Raw genomic sequence first — 17,715 nt, 5'->3', positions numbered from 1 at the left:
ATGAGGACTGGAACACACAGTGTAGATGAGGACTGTAACACACAGTGTAGATGAGGACTGGAACACACAGTGTAGATGAGGACTGGAACTCACAGTGTAGATGAAGACTGGAACACACAGTGTAGATGAGGACTGGAACACACAGTGTAGATGAGGACTGTAATACACAGTGTAGATGAGGACTGGAACACACAGTGTAGATGAGGACTGGAACACACAGTGTAGATGAAGACTGGAACACACAGTGTAGATGAAGACTGGAACACACAGTGTAGATGAGGACTGGAACACACAGTGTAGATGAGGACTGGAACACACAGTGTCGATGAAGACTGGGACACACAGTGTAGATGAGGACTGTAATACACAGTGTAGATGAGGACTGGAACACACAGTGTAGATGAGGACTGGAACACACAGTGTAGATGAGGACTGGAACACACAGTGTAGATGAAGACTGGAACACACAGTGTAGATGAGGACTGGAACACACAGTGTAGATGAGGACTGGAACACACAGTGTCGATGAAGACTGGGACACACAGTGTCGATGAAGACTGAAACACAAAGTGTAGATGAAGACTGGAACACACAGTGTCATTGAAGACTGAAACACACAGTGTAGATGAGGACTGTAACACACAGTGTAGATGAAGACTGGAACACACAGTGTAGATGAGGACTGGAACACACAGTGTAGATGAGGACTGGAACTCACAGTGTAGATGAGGACTGTAATACACAGTGTAGATGAGGACTGGAACACACAGTGTAGATGAGGACTGGAACTCACAGTGTAGATGAAGACTGGAACACACAGTGTAGATGAGGACTGGAACACACAGTGTAGATGAGGACTGGAACTCACAGTGTAGATGAGGACTGTAACACACAGTGTAGATGAGGACTGAAACACACAGTGTAGATGAAGACTGGAACACACAGTGTAGATGAGGACTGTAACACACAGTGTAGATGAGGACTGTAACACACAGTGTACATGAGGACTGTAAAACAAAGTGTAGATGAAGACTGGAACACACAGTGTAGATGAGGACTGTAACACACAGTGTAGATGAGGACTGGAACACACAGTGTAGATGAAGACTGGAACACACAGTGTCGATGAAGACTGGAACACACAGTGTAGATGAGGACTGGAACTCACAGTGTAGATGAGGACTGTAACACACAGTGTAGATGAGGACTGGAACACACAGTGTAGATGAAGACTGGAACACACAGTGTAGATGAGGACTGGAACTCACAGTGTAGATGAGGACTGGAACACACAGTGTCGATGAAGACTGTAATGCACAGTGTAGATGAGGACTGAAACACACAGTGTAGATGAGGACTGTAACACACAGTGTAGATGAGGACTGGAACACACAGTGTAGATGAGGACTGGAACAGACAGTGTAGATGAGGACTGGAACACATAGTGTAGATGAGGACTGGAACACACAGTGTAGATGAGGACTGGAACACATAGTGTAGATGAGGACTGTAATACACAGTGTAGATGAGGACTGGAACAGATAGTGTAGATGAGGACTGTAATACACAGTGTAGATGAGGACTGTAATACACAGTGTAGATGAGGACTGGAACAGACAGTGTAGATGAGGACTGGAACACACAGTGTAGATGAGGACTGTAATACACAGTGTAGATGAGGACTGTAATACACAGTGTAGATGAGGACTGGAACACACAGTGTAGATGAGGACTGGAACACACAGTGTAGATGAGGACTGGAACACACAGTGTAGATGAGGACTGGAACACACAGTGTAGATGAGGACTGGAACACACAGTGTAGATGAGGACTGGAACACACAGTGTAGATGAAGACTGGAACACACAGTGTAGATGAGGACTGGAACACACAGTGTAGATGAGGACTGGAACACACAGTGTCAATGAGGTCTACATGAACACCCACAACCATGGAGAGAAGACACGCAATATAGACAAGGACAATAACACACAGCCCAATATAGGGTTAATATATAGGGTTACACACAGACACACAAACTCATAGCTCTAAGGATCACGGTCCTTGGGTGTTGTTGGATGGTTGGCTGTTCACTCCTTATCTCTAGCTTATCGCTTCCCTGACATCAGCCTCACACAGGACACACACACACACATGTTCACTCTCACTCGCCTGTGTGTGGAATAGTAATAGAGAAATCATGTATGGAAGAGATAGCAGCTCCACAGCAACACACACACATTGTCTGGGTTTCTCTTAGTGATCCTGAATCCTTTGTCTGCGCTGGCCTTTCCAGTGAAGGGCGCAGAAGCAGAGGCTTATGGGTAGTGAGACAGAGTCTGGGTGAGAGGTTGAGTTTAATATCGCAAAATTAATTTACTCCGTCGGTTTACACACACACACACACACACACACACACACACACACACACACACACACACACACACACACACACACACACACACACACGTGCACACACACACCTCCCCTGTTGCAGTATAAATCTTCCTTAGGGCCCAACCCCGCCCCCTCTTTATCATAGCTCCATCTCATCTATCGAGCCACTAAAAGATGGCCACACACACACACACACACACACACACACACACACACACACACACACACACACACACACACGCACACGCACACACATGCACACACACATGCACACACACACACATACACACACAATCACACATATATACACACACACACACACACACACATACACACACATTAAAATCGGGCAACACAGCCCATACTCCTAGTCTCATTTTGCCTCTGTGTTAATTACAAAGAATAGTGTGAGGCAGGTCACACACAACATAAATCAATACCTTCAAAATAAATATTCTGATGTGACCTAGAAACCCAGCCCTCCGTCCTCATTCTGACATTGATTTTCCACGGCAGGCATTTTTGTGTTAGGAGATTATTTCATGCCAAAAGCACATAAATATATTTACTCTCCGAAGATCAAGGAGAGGCAAGAGAAAATAAATATTGAGTCGTTGGGTAAGCGTGTGTATATGATTCAATATTAAGCTAAATCATTTGCTTACAAGTTGCCCCAATGCATTGGCTGAATCTGAAGAGTGCATTGGAAACAGAAGCCTGTTTTGGAGTGATTGGCTTTGTTGTAGCCGTGAGTGTGCTTTGCAGATTTTGTAGGTGCCTTGGAGAGATAGAGTTGAAATCAATGATGTAAAGTGAAATTGTATGATTGTGTTTGATCTTTAGTTTCAGTAAGGGGGAAGGATTATACATTTTGTAATATTAGAAGAGGCTGGAAAGTTTTTCCTTCTTACTAACCCTCATAAAAACAACAGACACAAAGAGGCACAAACACCATTCACACCTATAGTGCAGAGTCATTCAAAGTATTTGAAGTAGATGTTATTTACTCTATAGGCTATGTCTTACATAGAGCAATTTTCCTTTAGACAAGGTTACTTACAGTGGAGGCTGCTGAGGGGAGAACTGCTCATAATAATGGCCGGAATGAAGCAAATGGAATGACATCAGACACCTGGAAACCATGTTTGATGTATTTGATACCATTCCACTGATTCCGCTCCAGTCATTAACACGAGCCCGTCCTCCCTAATTAAGGTGCAGCAACCTCCAGTGCTTGGGACTAGTATTAATAGAGGCCTAAATGAAAGACACACCATGACCACGCCCCCGCTTAATCTATGACATGTTTATGCATTAAGATGCAGACTTGGCTCTTCATAGTATCCTGATGCTGATTTCTCTAAGCTCTTCTGGGGTTTGGTGGGTGGAGATAAACACACACACACACACACACACACACACACACACACACACACACACATCACTCAGCTCTTCTGTGGTTTGGTGGGTAAAGAGGCGTCCCTAAACCCTGCTTAGCTTCAAAGGATGATTTTTATCTACGCAGGGGGTCCAAACTGCCAGGGATGCAAGGTGACCTTACCTGGAGACACACACACAAATCATCATCTAACACACTTGCGTACGCACGCACGCATGCACACACACACACACAGACAGGCTGAACGCACACGCATAAACACACAAAGATACACACAACCATACACACAAAGGTGTGAGGGTCCAGCTATGGGGATTAAATAGTGCTGCTGATACAAACAGTGAGAAAGGCAGCTCCAGCAAAGCTCTGTTTGGTCACACTGATAACGCTAACACTATTGAGGAAGAATACTGCCATACCTCCATCGCTCTTTCCCCCAGCTGTTTCCCCTTTCTCCTTTTCTCTCCAGTACCTTCTCATATTTCTATGCATCCTTTTGCTTCCATTGAATGTTTGTGCATGTCAGTTAAAGATACGTGCTATTCAGACGTGTGAGTATTGCTGCAGGATTAATTGTGAGCTACTCTGATCCCTGTTCACCTCACCCTCTCTCTATTCACTGAGAGAACCAGATGAATAGTCCGTCTAGGATTCAGTGAGAGCTTGATGATATTAAGAGAAAAGAGAAGGGGGGGGGGGGTGGAGATCTTCATTCATTCTCTCCTTCTATTGCTCTGTCCTTTCACTCAGCATATGTGATGGCCTTCTATGATGGATAAGGTGATCACCATCTGATCTCTCATTGTTCCCGGTGCCCAGACCTGTGTGTGTGTGTGTGTGTGTGTGTGTGTGTGTGTGTGTGTGTGTGTGTGTGTGTGTGTGTGTGTGCCTATCTGTGTGTTTGATGGAGCCAAATTGAGTTTTCTCATTCAAATCCTCATCTCTATAAATTCTTCTCCTCCTCTCCACCTCTCTTCCTCCCCCTCTCCTCTCTTCCTCCCTGAACTCTGGCTAAGTTTTAAACAGTGATCATATTTGCTCTCTGGAAATGAGATTTCCGCAGACTCAGTTCATCTGAAGACGCTCCCCCTGACCTTTGCTTCTGAGCAGACTGTCTCCCGATCAGCTAGGGCCCTGCATGCCGGTCACTCTGTCTCTCAATCTTCCTCTATTTTGTCTCTCGCTTTCTCTTATTAATTTCTCCCACGTAGCTATAAAGGCCCTGCCGTCCATTCACTCTCATTTTCTCCCTTTTTCTTTGGTTAATTTGGCCTCTGCAGGGCGTTAGGTACCTGTAATTTGGCCTCTGCAGCCGGTTAGGTACCTGTAATTTGGCCTCTGCAGCCCGTTAGGTACCTGTAATTTGGCCTCTGCAGCCCGTTAGGTACCTGTGATGATGTGACACGATGTGCAGGAGAGGTTTAGGAAGAAACACACTGGAGAAGTAGAAACAGCGATACATAGGCAGCTGGAGAGGCAGAGAGAGAGAGAGAGAGAGAGAGAGAGAGAGATGCCAATGCTTGCATTCCTCTGATAAAACGTAAGTAATTCCCAAGTCAAACACACAGAGAGCCTCTGCATCACTCTGCATAGGAAAGAGCCTGTTGTCTGTTGGTGTCAATGTATATTATTGTATCTATCCCTCCATCTATCTCTCTCTCCCTCCTTCTCTCACTCATTCCCCCACTTCACTCTCCCTCACCTTACCTCTCTTTTTTCTCCCTGCATCTTTCTCTCTCCCCCACCGTTTCTTTCCTGTTTCTCTCTCTCTCTTTCTCTCTCTCTCCCTCTTTTCAATTGCAAATAGCAAGAATGTATCCCACCCTACCTACATAATATAAGTATACTATAGAATACTATAGTACTTACTATTGAATTCTGTAGTAAACTGTAGCTTGCAATGCCAGGGTTGTGGGCTCCATTCCCAGAGGGGACCAGTATGAAAAAATACAGAAATATATGCACTCACTACTGTTAATCGCTCTGGATAAGAGCGTTTGCTAAATTACTAAAAGGCAAATGTAGCATCCCTCAATCATGTGTTTGTAACTATAGTAAATGCTATAGTATTCCATTTGCATATACCCTGCCAATTCCCCTCCATATACAAATGTGTGCCACCCGTAAGTGAAAAACCTACGTGCTAAGAAGAGAGCATAAATAGAGCATTCCCTACAGATTATAGAAAAGAGCAGAAGCTCGGAACTCTCCGGTCAGAACTAAGTCCTACCTACATACAGGTCATGGAAAAGGTGCTCTTTCAGTATTTCTCCAGTAGGTTTCTTCAAGGAGAAAGGCCCCCACTTTCATGTCAAAGACAATGAAGCAAAAACACTTTGGTCAATTCTAAAGTAATGTCCCCAAAAACACTACAGTAAATACTACAGTACTACAGTATATACAACTATTTTTTTACTACAGTATATATACTATAGTAAACTGTAAAAACTACAGTATATTACAGTAAATACTACATTATTTCAGTCCGCAAAAACACTATAGGGAATACTGCCCTACAATGGCGAAACACAGTTACTACGAATTTGGTCAAAATCTTTGATCTGTTGTCATGGCCAGGTATATTATCTGAGTAATGTGCTATTTCATTTCCTGACACAAGAACAATCCAGTTGATCAGAATATACAATGGAGTATCAGAACTAGCGTTTCAGTCTAGACAAAAATAGACTTTGCAGTAAAACAAATTACGTAGATACTGCGTTTTGTCTTTGTAGGGAAGAATACTACAGTAAAGTCCGCAAAAACACTACAGTGAATACTATATTATTCCAACCATAGCATTCCGGAGAGACTTACAGTTAGTGCATTCATTTTATCATAGCTCGGTGGGACAACCACATAATCACAGTCATTGTAAGTCCATTTTTCCTCAATAAAGTATCTAACAGCAAAGAGGTCAAGAGCGAATATTAGTTCACAAAATGTTTTTATTTTATGTATTTTTGTCACCTTTTTTGGGGGGGGGGGGGTGAGAGGAGGGTGCTGTGGGATTATTTAAGATACTCTTTGAGGCAGTGGAGGCTTCTGAGGGGAGAACGGCTCATAATAATGGCCGGAACGGAGCAAATGGAATGGCATCAAACACCTGGAAACCATGTTTGATGTATTTGATACCATTCCACTGATTACGCTCCAGTCCTTACCACAAGCCTGTCCTCCCTAATTAAGGTGCCACCAACCTCCTGTGCTGAAGAGGTAGGATTTCAGATGTTTTTGGAAGATGGGCAGGGACACTGCTGTCCTAGCTTCAAGGGAAAGCTGGTTCCACTATTGGGGTGCCAGGACAGAGAAGAGCTTGGACTGGGCTGAGCGGAAGCTGCCCTCCCGTAGCGGTGGGAGGGCCTAGAGACCAGAGGTGGCAGTATGGAGAGCTCGGGTTGGGGTATAGGGTTTCAGCATAGGTTTCAGCATAGGGAGGGGCAGTTCCTCTTGCTGCTTCAAAAGGCAAGCATTATGGTCTTGTGATGGTCTAGTAGCATACACTAAAGTATTTTTTTATGTGGGTAGCTAGTACCAATGGGTTACCTTGAAAAATAGCTCCTTCCCCCTGAGATCACTCCAAACAACCATTTATTTCAGCAGCGATAATCAGACACACACACACACACAGGGGCACAGCTTTCACTGGGGACAGAGGGGTCATGTCCCCCCACTTTCTGAAATAGCATTTTTGCCTCCCCTCAGTTTTGTTATTGCAATGTGATACAAAAAGCGGCAGCGGTGTGATTTCAGGTGGCTGGATTTAGGACCCCGCGGACACCACAGAGCGGGTCATTGATCAGCGGGTCGTTGATCATTGTGGTGCACGACTCCAGGATTTTGGGAGTTGACTCCGACTCCTGTGATTGGAGTTGAAAGAAATCAACTCTTGCTCGACTCCCAAAACACACTTGAACGGACGCGCACACACATACACACCACCTCATTATTGCAGAGTCCTACTAGGAAGACTACATGACTCATTTGCCTATAAAAGGCCTCTTTTGAATATAGAAGGTGATATTTTTTCTGTGTGCAGCCCTGACGGATCCCATGGGATGATGCGGCACACTCTACGCTGATAAGCCTATTCTTTGCCATGTTATAGCCCTATTCAGACAGGTATTACAAGAGCCGTTGCTTTTGTCATTATTAGCCAAGCATATGCATTATTCCAGAGAACGATTCGCACAGGATTAGTTTTCTCAAACTGCCCCCTGTAATTCTTAATTTTTCAAATTGACTTGACTCTTATGACGGAAGCCTGGAGGATTTTATTGTAGGCGTGAAGATATTTCAACATCATGTCCAGACGACAATAGGCTACACTGATAACTTGTGCTTGGCTGCCAAATGCATTGGTCTCTCCATAATATTTACATTTATGAGGTGTGATCATACTCATTACTTTAGAGATCCATCCATGGTAGACGTCCTTCCTAATAACAATGCCCCTCATCCTACTGATCTGAACTGCAGAACCGTATTTGCACTTGACTGTGTTTATGGATGAGAAAGTAAACTTACCATTTCCAAAATGTTGAGTGGGGATGCTGCTTTGCAATCTATTGTTTAGGACAGGGCTCTCCAACCCTGTTGTGGAGAGCTAACATCTTGAAGGTTTTCACTCCAAACCTAATCCTGTGCATCTGATTCAATAATTAGCTGGTTGATAAACTGAATCAGGTTAGTTACAACTTGGGTTGGAGCAAAAAAACCTACAGGAAGGTAGGTCTCCAGGAACAGGGTTGGAGAGACCTGACATAGGACATCAACAGCCAGGCAGGGTTTCATTAAATAAACTATAGGCACAATACTTTTTAAAGCACATTTAGGCCTAATTTAACTGATGCATTTGGCAAACTTCAAATCACTGGCAATATGAAAAATAGCTTAGACATACTCATTTACAGCTTCATTTACAGTGCCTTCGGAAAGTTTTCAGACTTTTTCCAGAATTTGTTATGTTACGGCAGCGTAGCCTAGTGGTTAGAGTGTTGGACTAGTAACCTGAAAGGTTGCAAGATTGAATCCCTGAGCTGACAAAGTACACAATCTGTTGTTCTGCCCCTGAACAAGGCAGTTAACCCACTGTTCCTAGGCCATCATTGAAAATAAGAACATGTTCTTAACTGACTTGCCTAGTTAAATAAACAGCCTTCTTCTAAAAAATGTATCCTCAGCAATCTACACACAATACCCCATAATGACAAAGCAAAATAGTTTTTTAGAAATGTTTGCAATTGTATTAAATATTTTTATTTATTTTCTATTTCACCTTTATTTAACCAGGAAGGGCTCATTAAGATTAAACTGTGTTTTTCAAGGGCGCCCTGACCAAGATAGGCAGCACCAAGTCATTACAAAAAAATTACAGACAACATGAAAAACTACAAGTAATCTAGTAAAAACCATTGAATTCACAAGAGTATAAAACAGCAAATTAAAAACATTGACAGGTCAGGGAATCAGCCTCAAAATCCTTCACCAGTGATTTAAAAACACCAATCGGGACAAGTTCTTACAGTTTAAAAGTATTTTGTAAGGTGTTCCGAGACGATGACGCAGAGTACATAAAAGCCCTTTTACCAAAATCAGTTCGGACATTTAGAACATTTAGCAGCATAAAGTCCAGCGAACGAAGAGAGTACCCACCACAATGCTGAACAATAAAAATGCACAAATAAAAAGGTAGTAAACCCAAAATGGCTTTGTAAATAAAAGTCTACCAGTGACTGAGCCTACGAGTGACTAGAGAAGGCCAGCCATCCCTGGTATACAAAGTGCAGTGGTGCGTAAGGGTTTTGCAGTTTAAAATAAATCTCAAAGTGCCATGGTAAAGGGTGTCAATTGATCTCAAACACTGAGTGGAAGCATTCATATATAAAATATCCCCTTAGTCTAGTAAAGGCATAAATGTAACTGATACTAGCCTCCTTCTGGCTTCAAAACAAAAACAGGCCTTATTCCTAAAATAAAATCCCAATTTCAGCTTCAATTTTTTTGTAAGTTGTTGAATATGCAATTTAAAAGAGAGGCCGTCATCAATTAAAATTCCAAGATATGCATTATAACCTCAATCTCCTTGCCCTGACAGGTAGTAATAGGTGAAAGGTTCAGAGGTCTATTTCTTGCATTAGAAAACACCATTAGTTTTGTTTTGTCAGTATTGAGGATAAGCTTCAATTGACACAAGGTATGTTGAACAGTATAAAATGCAGTTTGCATGTTTTTGTGTAAATAGTTTGCACATTTTTGTGTAAATAGTGAATAAGAGAGGACCAAGTTCAAAGCCTTGGGGCACACCATTCAAGACAGACAATTTAACAGACATAAGCCCATCAAATTGAGCGCACTGAGTTCTATCAGACAGATAGTTTGCAAACCATGCAACTGCATGTTCAGAAAGATCTACACTCGACAATCTCTGCCTTAGTATAGCATGATCAACTGTATCAAAAGTGAGACACAGTGCTGTTTTTTGTTTTTTGTCAATGGCTTCAGTGATATAATTTAAAACCTTCATGGCTGCTGTAATTGTGCTATGCTTCTTCCAGAAGCCCGATTGGTACACTGATAAAATAGTTAGTAAATAAAAACTATTTTAGTTGTTCACTTACAAGGGTTTCAAGGATTTTCACCAGGGGTGACAGCTTTGAGATTGGCCTATAATGATTTAAAATAGTTGGATCTCCCCCTTTTAAAAGTGGTAGGACAAATGCTGATTTCCACATCTTTGGAATTTCATTACATTCCAGGGTTAGATTGAACAGAGATGTAAGTGGTTCAGCTATGAAATCAGCTGCCAGATTTAAAAAGCAGGGATCCAAAAGATCAGGACCTGCAGGCTTTCTCTGATCTAAGGATTTCAGGGCTTTATGTACCACCTGCACTGAGAATGGCAAAAAGCTAAAAGTTTGACCAGCTCTCACCGGTTCATCCACACAGGGTTGTACAGAGATAGAGGACACTGAATCAAACAGCCTACCAGATGATACAAAGTGCTCATTGAAACAATTCAGCATTTCAGTTTTGTCACATATAGCAACAGAGTCCTTCAAAACACATGACGGTAATTCATTAACATTACCGATACCAGACATAGACTTAATAGCCTTCCAAAACTTTCTAGGGTCATTCAGGTTATCAGTGGTAACAGACATAAAATATTCAGACTTGACCTTCCTGAGAAGAAAATAACACTTGTTTCGTAACTGCCTAAAAATAAGCCAATCAGCATCAGACCATGATTTCCTTGCTTTAGCCCAGGCTAGATTACGGTCGTGAATAATACAAGACAGCTCAGAAGAAAACCATGGATTATCCCGCCCTTTAACCCTGAACCAGCGGAATGGGGCATTTTTGTTTACTATTTGAGAAAAACCATCATGAAAGAATTTCCAGGCAGTTTCCACATCAGGAATAAGCTCAATCTGCTCCAGTCAAATAAAACAAATCATGAAAGAAAGCCTGCTCATTAAAACACTTCAAATTTCTCTGACGAATAAAACGTGGGTTTGTCTTAGGAACCTTAGTATTTCTAACAGCAACAACAGAACAATGGTCACTTAAATCATTACAAAAAACACCAACCTCAGAATATTTATGTGGAACATTTGTCAATATCAAACCAATCAGGGTAGATTTATCTGGGCATTAAAGATTTGGGCGAGTGTGGGTGAGTTAATCAACTGGGTAAGATTCATAGAATTACAAAACTTTTTTAAATCATCAGACACCGGCTTTAACCAACACCAGTTGAGATCACCAATCAAGATCATTTCACTGTAAAGAAGTTTAGACATAAGGTGCGTGAAAGAAGAAAATGCATCACCGAGAGCAGAGGGGGGTCTATAACAGCCAATCACAGTTATAGAGAGGCCCTTTGAAACCTCAACATTCAAAGCAAGAAATTCCAACTGTTTACAAATAGTTTCAGACTTTGCCACACTTACATGGAATTTAGATTTTACATATATAGCCACACCCCCACCTTTCTTATAAAAAACAGAAATACCTTATTTACTATGAGACTTGAAATTGAGCTCAGGTGCCTCCTGTTCCCACTTATCATCCTTGAGATGTTTCTACAACTTAATTGGAGTCCAACTGGGGTAAATTAAATTGATTGGACATGATTTGGAAAGGCACACACCTGACAATACATGGTCCCAATGCTGACAGTGCAAAAACCAAGCTATGAGGTTGAAGAAAGTGTCTGTAGAGCTCCGAGACAGGAAGCATACCAAAAAATGTCTGCAGTATTGAATGTCCCCAAGAACACAGTGGCCTCTGTCACGCCTGCTCCTGCTCCTCCTCTCTGGCCCGAGGGCGCCAGACTGCCCATCCTTACGCACACCTGTCACCATCATTACGCACATCCACGCTCGCTGGACTCACCTGTACTCCATTACCTTGTTGATTTCCCCTCCTATGGCTGTCTGTTAGATCCCTGTCAACATTATTGTTGTATTGTCATTTTTGTTTTCCCCTGTCCAGATGCTGTCCGTTTTCTGTTTCTGTCCGTGTTTTATTAAATGTTCACTCCCTGTCCTTGCTTCTCGTTTCCAGCGTCTGTCCTCACAGGCCTCCATCATTCTTAAACGGAAGAAGTTTGGAACCGTCAAGTCTCTTCCTAGAGCTGACCTCCCAGCCAAACTGAGCCGTCTGGGGAGAAGGGCCTTGGTCAGGGAGGTGGCCAAGAACACCATGGTCACTCTGACAGAGTTCTAGAGTTCCTCTGTGGAGATGGGAGAATCTTCCAGAAGGACAACCATCTCTGCAGCACCACCAATCAGGCCTTTATGGTAGAGTGGACAGGTGGAAGCCACTCCTCAGTAAAAGGCACATAGCAGCCCTTTTGGAGTTTCCCAAAAGGCACTTAAAGACTATCAGACCATGAGAAACAAGATTCTATGGTCTAATGAAACCAAGATTGAACTCTCTGGCCTGAATGCCAAGCATCACATCTGGAGGAAATGGCACTGTCCCAATGGTGAAGCATGGTGGTGACAGCATCATGCTATGAGGATGTTTTCAACAGCAGGGACTGGGAGACTAGACATGATCGAGGCAAAGATGAACGGAGCAAACAAAGTACAGCGAGATCCTTGATGAAACCTGCTCCAGAGCACTCAGGGCCTCAGACTGGGGCGAAGGTTCTCCTTCCAACAGGACAATGACCCTAAGCACACAGCCAAGACATTGCATGAGTGAATTTGGGACAAGTCTCTGAATGTCCTTAAGTGGCCCTGCCAGAGCCCAGACTTGAAACCGATCAAACATCTCTGGAGAGACCTGAAAATAACTGTACAGCAATGCTTCCCAGCCAAAAGAGCTTGAGAGGATCTGCAGAGGAGAATGGAAGAAACTCCCCAAATACAGGTGTACATAGCTTATAGTGTCATGCCCAAGTATACTCAATGCTGTAATGCCTGCCAAAGGAGCTTCAACAAAGTACTGAGTAAAGGGTCTGAATACATATGTAATGTGAAATTTCAGTTTTTTATTTAGAATAAATTAGCAAAAATTACTTAACCTGTTTTTGCTTTGTCATTATGGGGTATTGTGAGTAGATTGATGAGGGAAAAAACAATTTGATACATTTTTGATTAAAACTGTAATGTAACAAAATGTGGAAAAAGTCAAGGGGTCTGAATACTTTTCGAAGGCACTGTATACTTTTATACCCTTTTGGTGAATTTACGAGGCATAGCTAGATCCAGATTACCAAGACAATAGCCTATGCGCATGGTTCTGACTGTCTGTCTGTCTGCCCCGATTTTCTTTCCCTCGCCTGTTCCTCTTTTTCTTCTCTATGAAAAACACTAGTGTGTGTTTGGTCTTTGGTCTGTTGTGTGTAAAATAATAGCTTAGCCTATTCATTGATAGCCCCTACTTTAGTGAACTTGCACGAGCCATTGCAAGCCCAAAAATTGCTAAATACAGCACTGCGATAGCTATAGCCTACATCTTTTGATTACCAATGCACGGTTCTGACTGTCTGCCTGGTGGCCAACCCTACCTATGTCTGCCTGTGCCACTCTCATCTCTGTCTCCCTCCCTCGCTAGCTCACTCTTTGCTGTGAAAGATGTGAGAGTTTGTCTTCTTTAAGTAGACTACGGAAAAAAGTTTTCTCTGCTGCAAAAATACTGAATTGAGGAGTCGATTCCCAGCTGAATCGAATTGTGACACCCAGAAATAAATATGAAAGTTGACCAACTGAAGGGGAAGATTCTCGGTGTTTGTGATGCTCGTCGTTTGGTGAGACGCAGACAGGGTGGCATGAGTGGTGAAACAGAAGAGTCGTTGTCTGTTCTTTTGAGTTTTGATGTTGACTTGACAAAGTGATGTAATTGCTTGTTTTTGTGTTGGCACCAATGTGTCTGTTTAAACTACAAGCGCACAGCTCGGACACCCATGCATACCCCACAAAACATGCCACCAAAGGTCTCTTCACAATCCCCAAGTCAAGAACAGACTATGGGAGGTGTACAGTACTACATAGAGCCATGACTATATGGAACTCTATTCCACATCAGGTAACTGATGCAAGCAGTAGAGTCAGATTTTTAAAAACATATAAAAATACACCGCATGGAACAGAGGAGACTGTGAAGAGACACACACAGGCACAGACATACATACACATGATAAGACACACACTCTACACACACGTAGACATAGATGTCTATTATCTAGCTATCTGTGTCACTACTTCAGCCGAAGTTGGCTTCTCTCCTTGCTCCATTTTTCATTGTTCCATTTGTTTTGTCTTGTTACCCGCACACCTGGTTTACATTCCCTATTCACACTGCATATATATATTCCTTTGTTCCCCCCATGTCTTTGTGTGGAATTGTTTTTGTTTTGTGTTTATTGTATCGCACCAGTCTGTTTTTTTCACCCTGGGCATTGGGGAAATTTTGGGGAAATTTTGGTGAAACTTATAGTTGTATTCTTGGCGGTATTTTGCGCTTGTCACTTTTGCCAGTTGGCTTGAGTTGTGGCTGTTTGCGCCCATCTGTTATTGCTCTTGGCAAATAAAGTTGCTTGATCACCTGTCTCTGCTCTCCTGCACTTGACTTGAATGACCAGCAGTAAAAACCCTGACAATCTGTCTGTTTTCTAGCCTTTGTTTTGTCCTGTTTCAACAGAAGTAAATTAACTTGGCTAGCTTTCGCCAGTTGATGTACCGTTAGAGAGAGAGCTGGCCAAAAGTTGGCTAAGGTTAGCTATTATTTTTGCCTCAATCACGATAAACCTGAGTCGAACGATGAAAGCAGCGGCCAAATGATTGAAGACTGATATTCTGATGTTTTTTTCAGTGCAGTGTGAGTTTTTACTCGTCAGTATAGCTAGCGATGTGACTGCTTTGATCTGTCCGTTTCCCTAGCTAATTCCCTACTTTTCACACTGACAGTAATAAACAGCTCTACAGGCTTCACTGTCATGGTGCACAGTCAGTACACATGATGCTCATCATGTCTTAGCAAGATCAGATTGTGACAGGTGTCCCAGCAGGGTCAGGCAGCCAGGGAAGACCAGTCTGCGGAGCTCAGGTGAATTTTGCAGTATATTAACAATATCAGTGAATGATACAAAGTTCCATCTTGAGTTGATGGCTAGACCTTCAGTAGCTACTGTATTGGATCTGGGAATAATAGTCATTTCAATTATTGAACCATTGATTATATTCTTGTATAATATAATGTATAAATGTATATCAAGGTAATTCTTTGTCATGCCTCATCTTAGGAGGATCAACTGGTGACAGAGTTCTCAGCATGGTCAAGTAGCCAGGGAAGACCAGTCTGTGACAGAGCGGAGGTGAATCAATGAAACACTTTATTCTCTCTTTGCAGTAAACACTGGACAAGCCAGATACGTCAATAATTGAAACTACTTTAAGGCAGTCTGACAAACCTTTAAAGTTGATTTCCAAACTGTACCAAGGGCTGGTAGAGGCTTTTCCCAATGACACAAAACATGTAAAACCAAAATATGAGGAAGACCTGGTAGAAGGTATTGGTGATGGTGAATGGATACAGATGTGTTTGAATGCCCGGTCATGTTCATATGGCTATTTAAGACCATCCATAGAACGTACTATATGCCAGTGAAACTGAATTGCATGCACGCAGAAATGTTATTCCTCTGCTGGAGGTGTAAAACACCAAAGGGGACATATTTACATATGTTATGGTCTTGTGAATGCTGTCTGAATTCTGGCAAAGATTATGTTATTTCATCTCAGCATGTCTACAGATTCTCCCTTTTCCCTGTTTTTGTGTTCTTGGAAATGTTGACACTGGATACTGTGATCAGAAGAATCTGCGTAACCAAGTATTTATAGCGGCTTAGAAATGCATTGCCATTAATTGGAAGGTCGGTTATCCCCCCACAATGTCATAATGGATGGCAGAAATGTTAAGTTATGTATCACTAGATTTGATTTATAACAAGATTAAGGGTATACTGAGCAACTTTCATAAGGTCTGGATGCCTTATATGGAATACAGTATGACTAAAGGAATCTCCATTGAAAACATGCCTGCGCCAGGGGAGATACCTATTTAGGCAATCCCTAGCTGCTGGGCTGCTCAGTCCTGGTCCTGGGGGTCTGCCATCTTGTAGATTGTCACTCTGGCCTTGGCCTAACACACCCGAAACCAATAATGAATGTTTCTCTAAGATCCTAAAGCTGGGTGGGGTGTGTTGGGTTGAGGCGCTGCAGTGCTGTGGACCCCTAGGGACAGGATGGGGCGATCCAGCTATATTGTGTGCAAGTAAAAAGAGCTCTACAGTACTATTAGGCCTACGAGATTAATTATATGGAGAATTTTATGTTTCTGTGTGTATATTTGAGGTGTATGTGTTTTTTTTATTTGACTTTTGTTTCCAAAACATTCCCTTGGGAATCAATTTTAAAAAGTTAGAAAGAAATTGTGTTGAGAGAGTTGAGTTATGAACTGGACCGGTGGAGGTTGGGCGTGCAGGCGGCTCGGGCTGGCCTGGCTGTCTGGCTGGAAATTTATATAGAGGATGTCTTAATAAAGACAATAAAAAGTCTTTGTATTTTTTAAAGAGTTGTTCGTTTGTTAGGCTATTGGTTACAGGTGCAAGACAATATTGATAATTTAATTACTTTTGATCTAGTTGAGTCTTGTCAATCACTTAAACATATTTAATAATGATCTCTTATAGTATCTACCTTGAGGACTCTGGATATTTCTGCTTACTTTTGTTATCTAAATAGAGACGGCATAGTGGACTGTGTAGAAATGCAGGACATTAGCTATAGATGGCTTCCTGGGGGAAGACATCCAGACCCACCGCCAGTTTATGTCCCCCCACTTCTAAAACCAAAGTTGCGCCCCTGCACATGTACACACACACATACACACACATACACACATGCCCCCTAGACAGAGCAGGTTAATGGCAGCAGCCAGTGATTGGGTTCACAGATGAGGGATAATTTTGGTCCATATTCGAAGGAACTGATTGCTCCCAGTGTTCATTAGTAAATTCCGAGGTCAAACGTTCCAGGGACAGCATTCCCTTTTCACTCCAGTGACTCACAGCCTCAATCCACAGCAAAGGGCTTAAAACGAGACAGGAAAGGAAAAGGTGCATTCTAATACTCTGAAGAATGAGGTCTTTATGTGAACAGATTGGTTAAAGTGAGGGTTAGAGGCTTTAACACATACAGCCCCAAACTAAAGTTTGGACACACCTACTCATTCAATACTTTTTCTTAATTTTTTTAACTATTTTCTACATTGTAGCATAATAGTGAAGACATCAAAACTATGAAATAACATACAGTATATGTAATCATGTAGAAGCCAAATAAGCATTAAACAAATCAAAATATATTTTCGATTTTATATTCTTCAACGTAGCCACCCTTTG

At 42.3% G+C, this 17,715-nt stretch overlaps 1 non-coding gene across 1 annotated transcript; it reads left to right on the top strand.

Annotated features, from left to right (window-relative positions):
- The first annotated feature begins 6,044 nt into the window (after positions 1-6,044).
- On the top strand, positions 6,045-6,099 carry LOC118937472 (U7 small nuclear RNA). Its single transcript, XR_005034811.1, has one exon. It is a non-coding gene; the product is annotated as a U7 small nuclear RNA (small nuclear RNA).
- The last annotated feature ends 11,616 nt before the right edge of the window (positions 6,100-17,715 follow it).

This window comes from Oncorhynchus mykiss, chromosome 11 (assembly GCF_057628025.1).
Source record: "Oncorhynchus mykiss isolate SJ-2025 chromosome 11, ASM5762802v1, whole genome shotgun sequence".
Taxonomy (NCBI): domain Eukaryota; kingdom Metazoa; phylum Chordata; class Actinopteri; order Salmoniformes; family Salmonidae; genus Oncorhynchus; species Oncorhynchus mykiss.
Note: the sequence above shows the minus strand (reverse complement) of the source record. Positions and strands in the feature narration are given on the sequence as shown.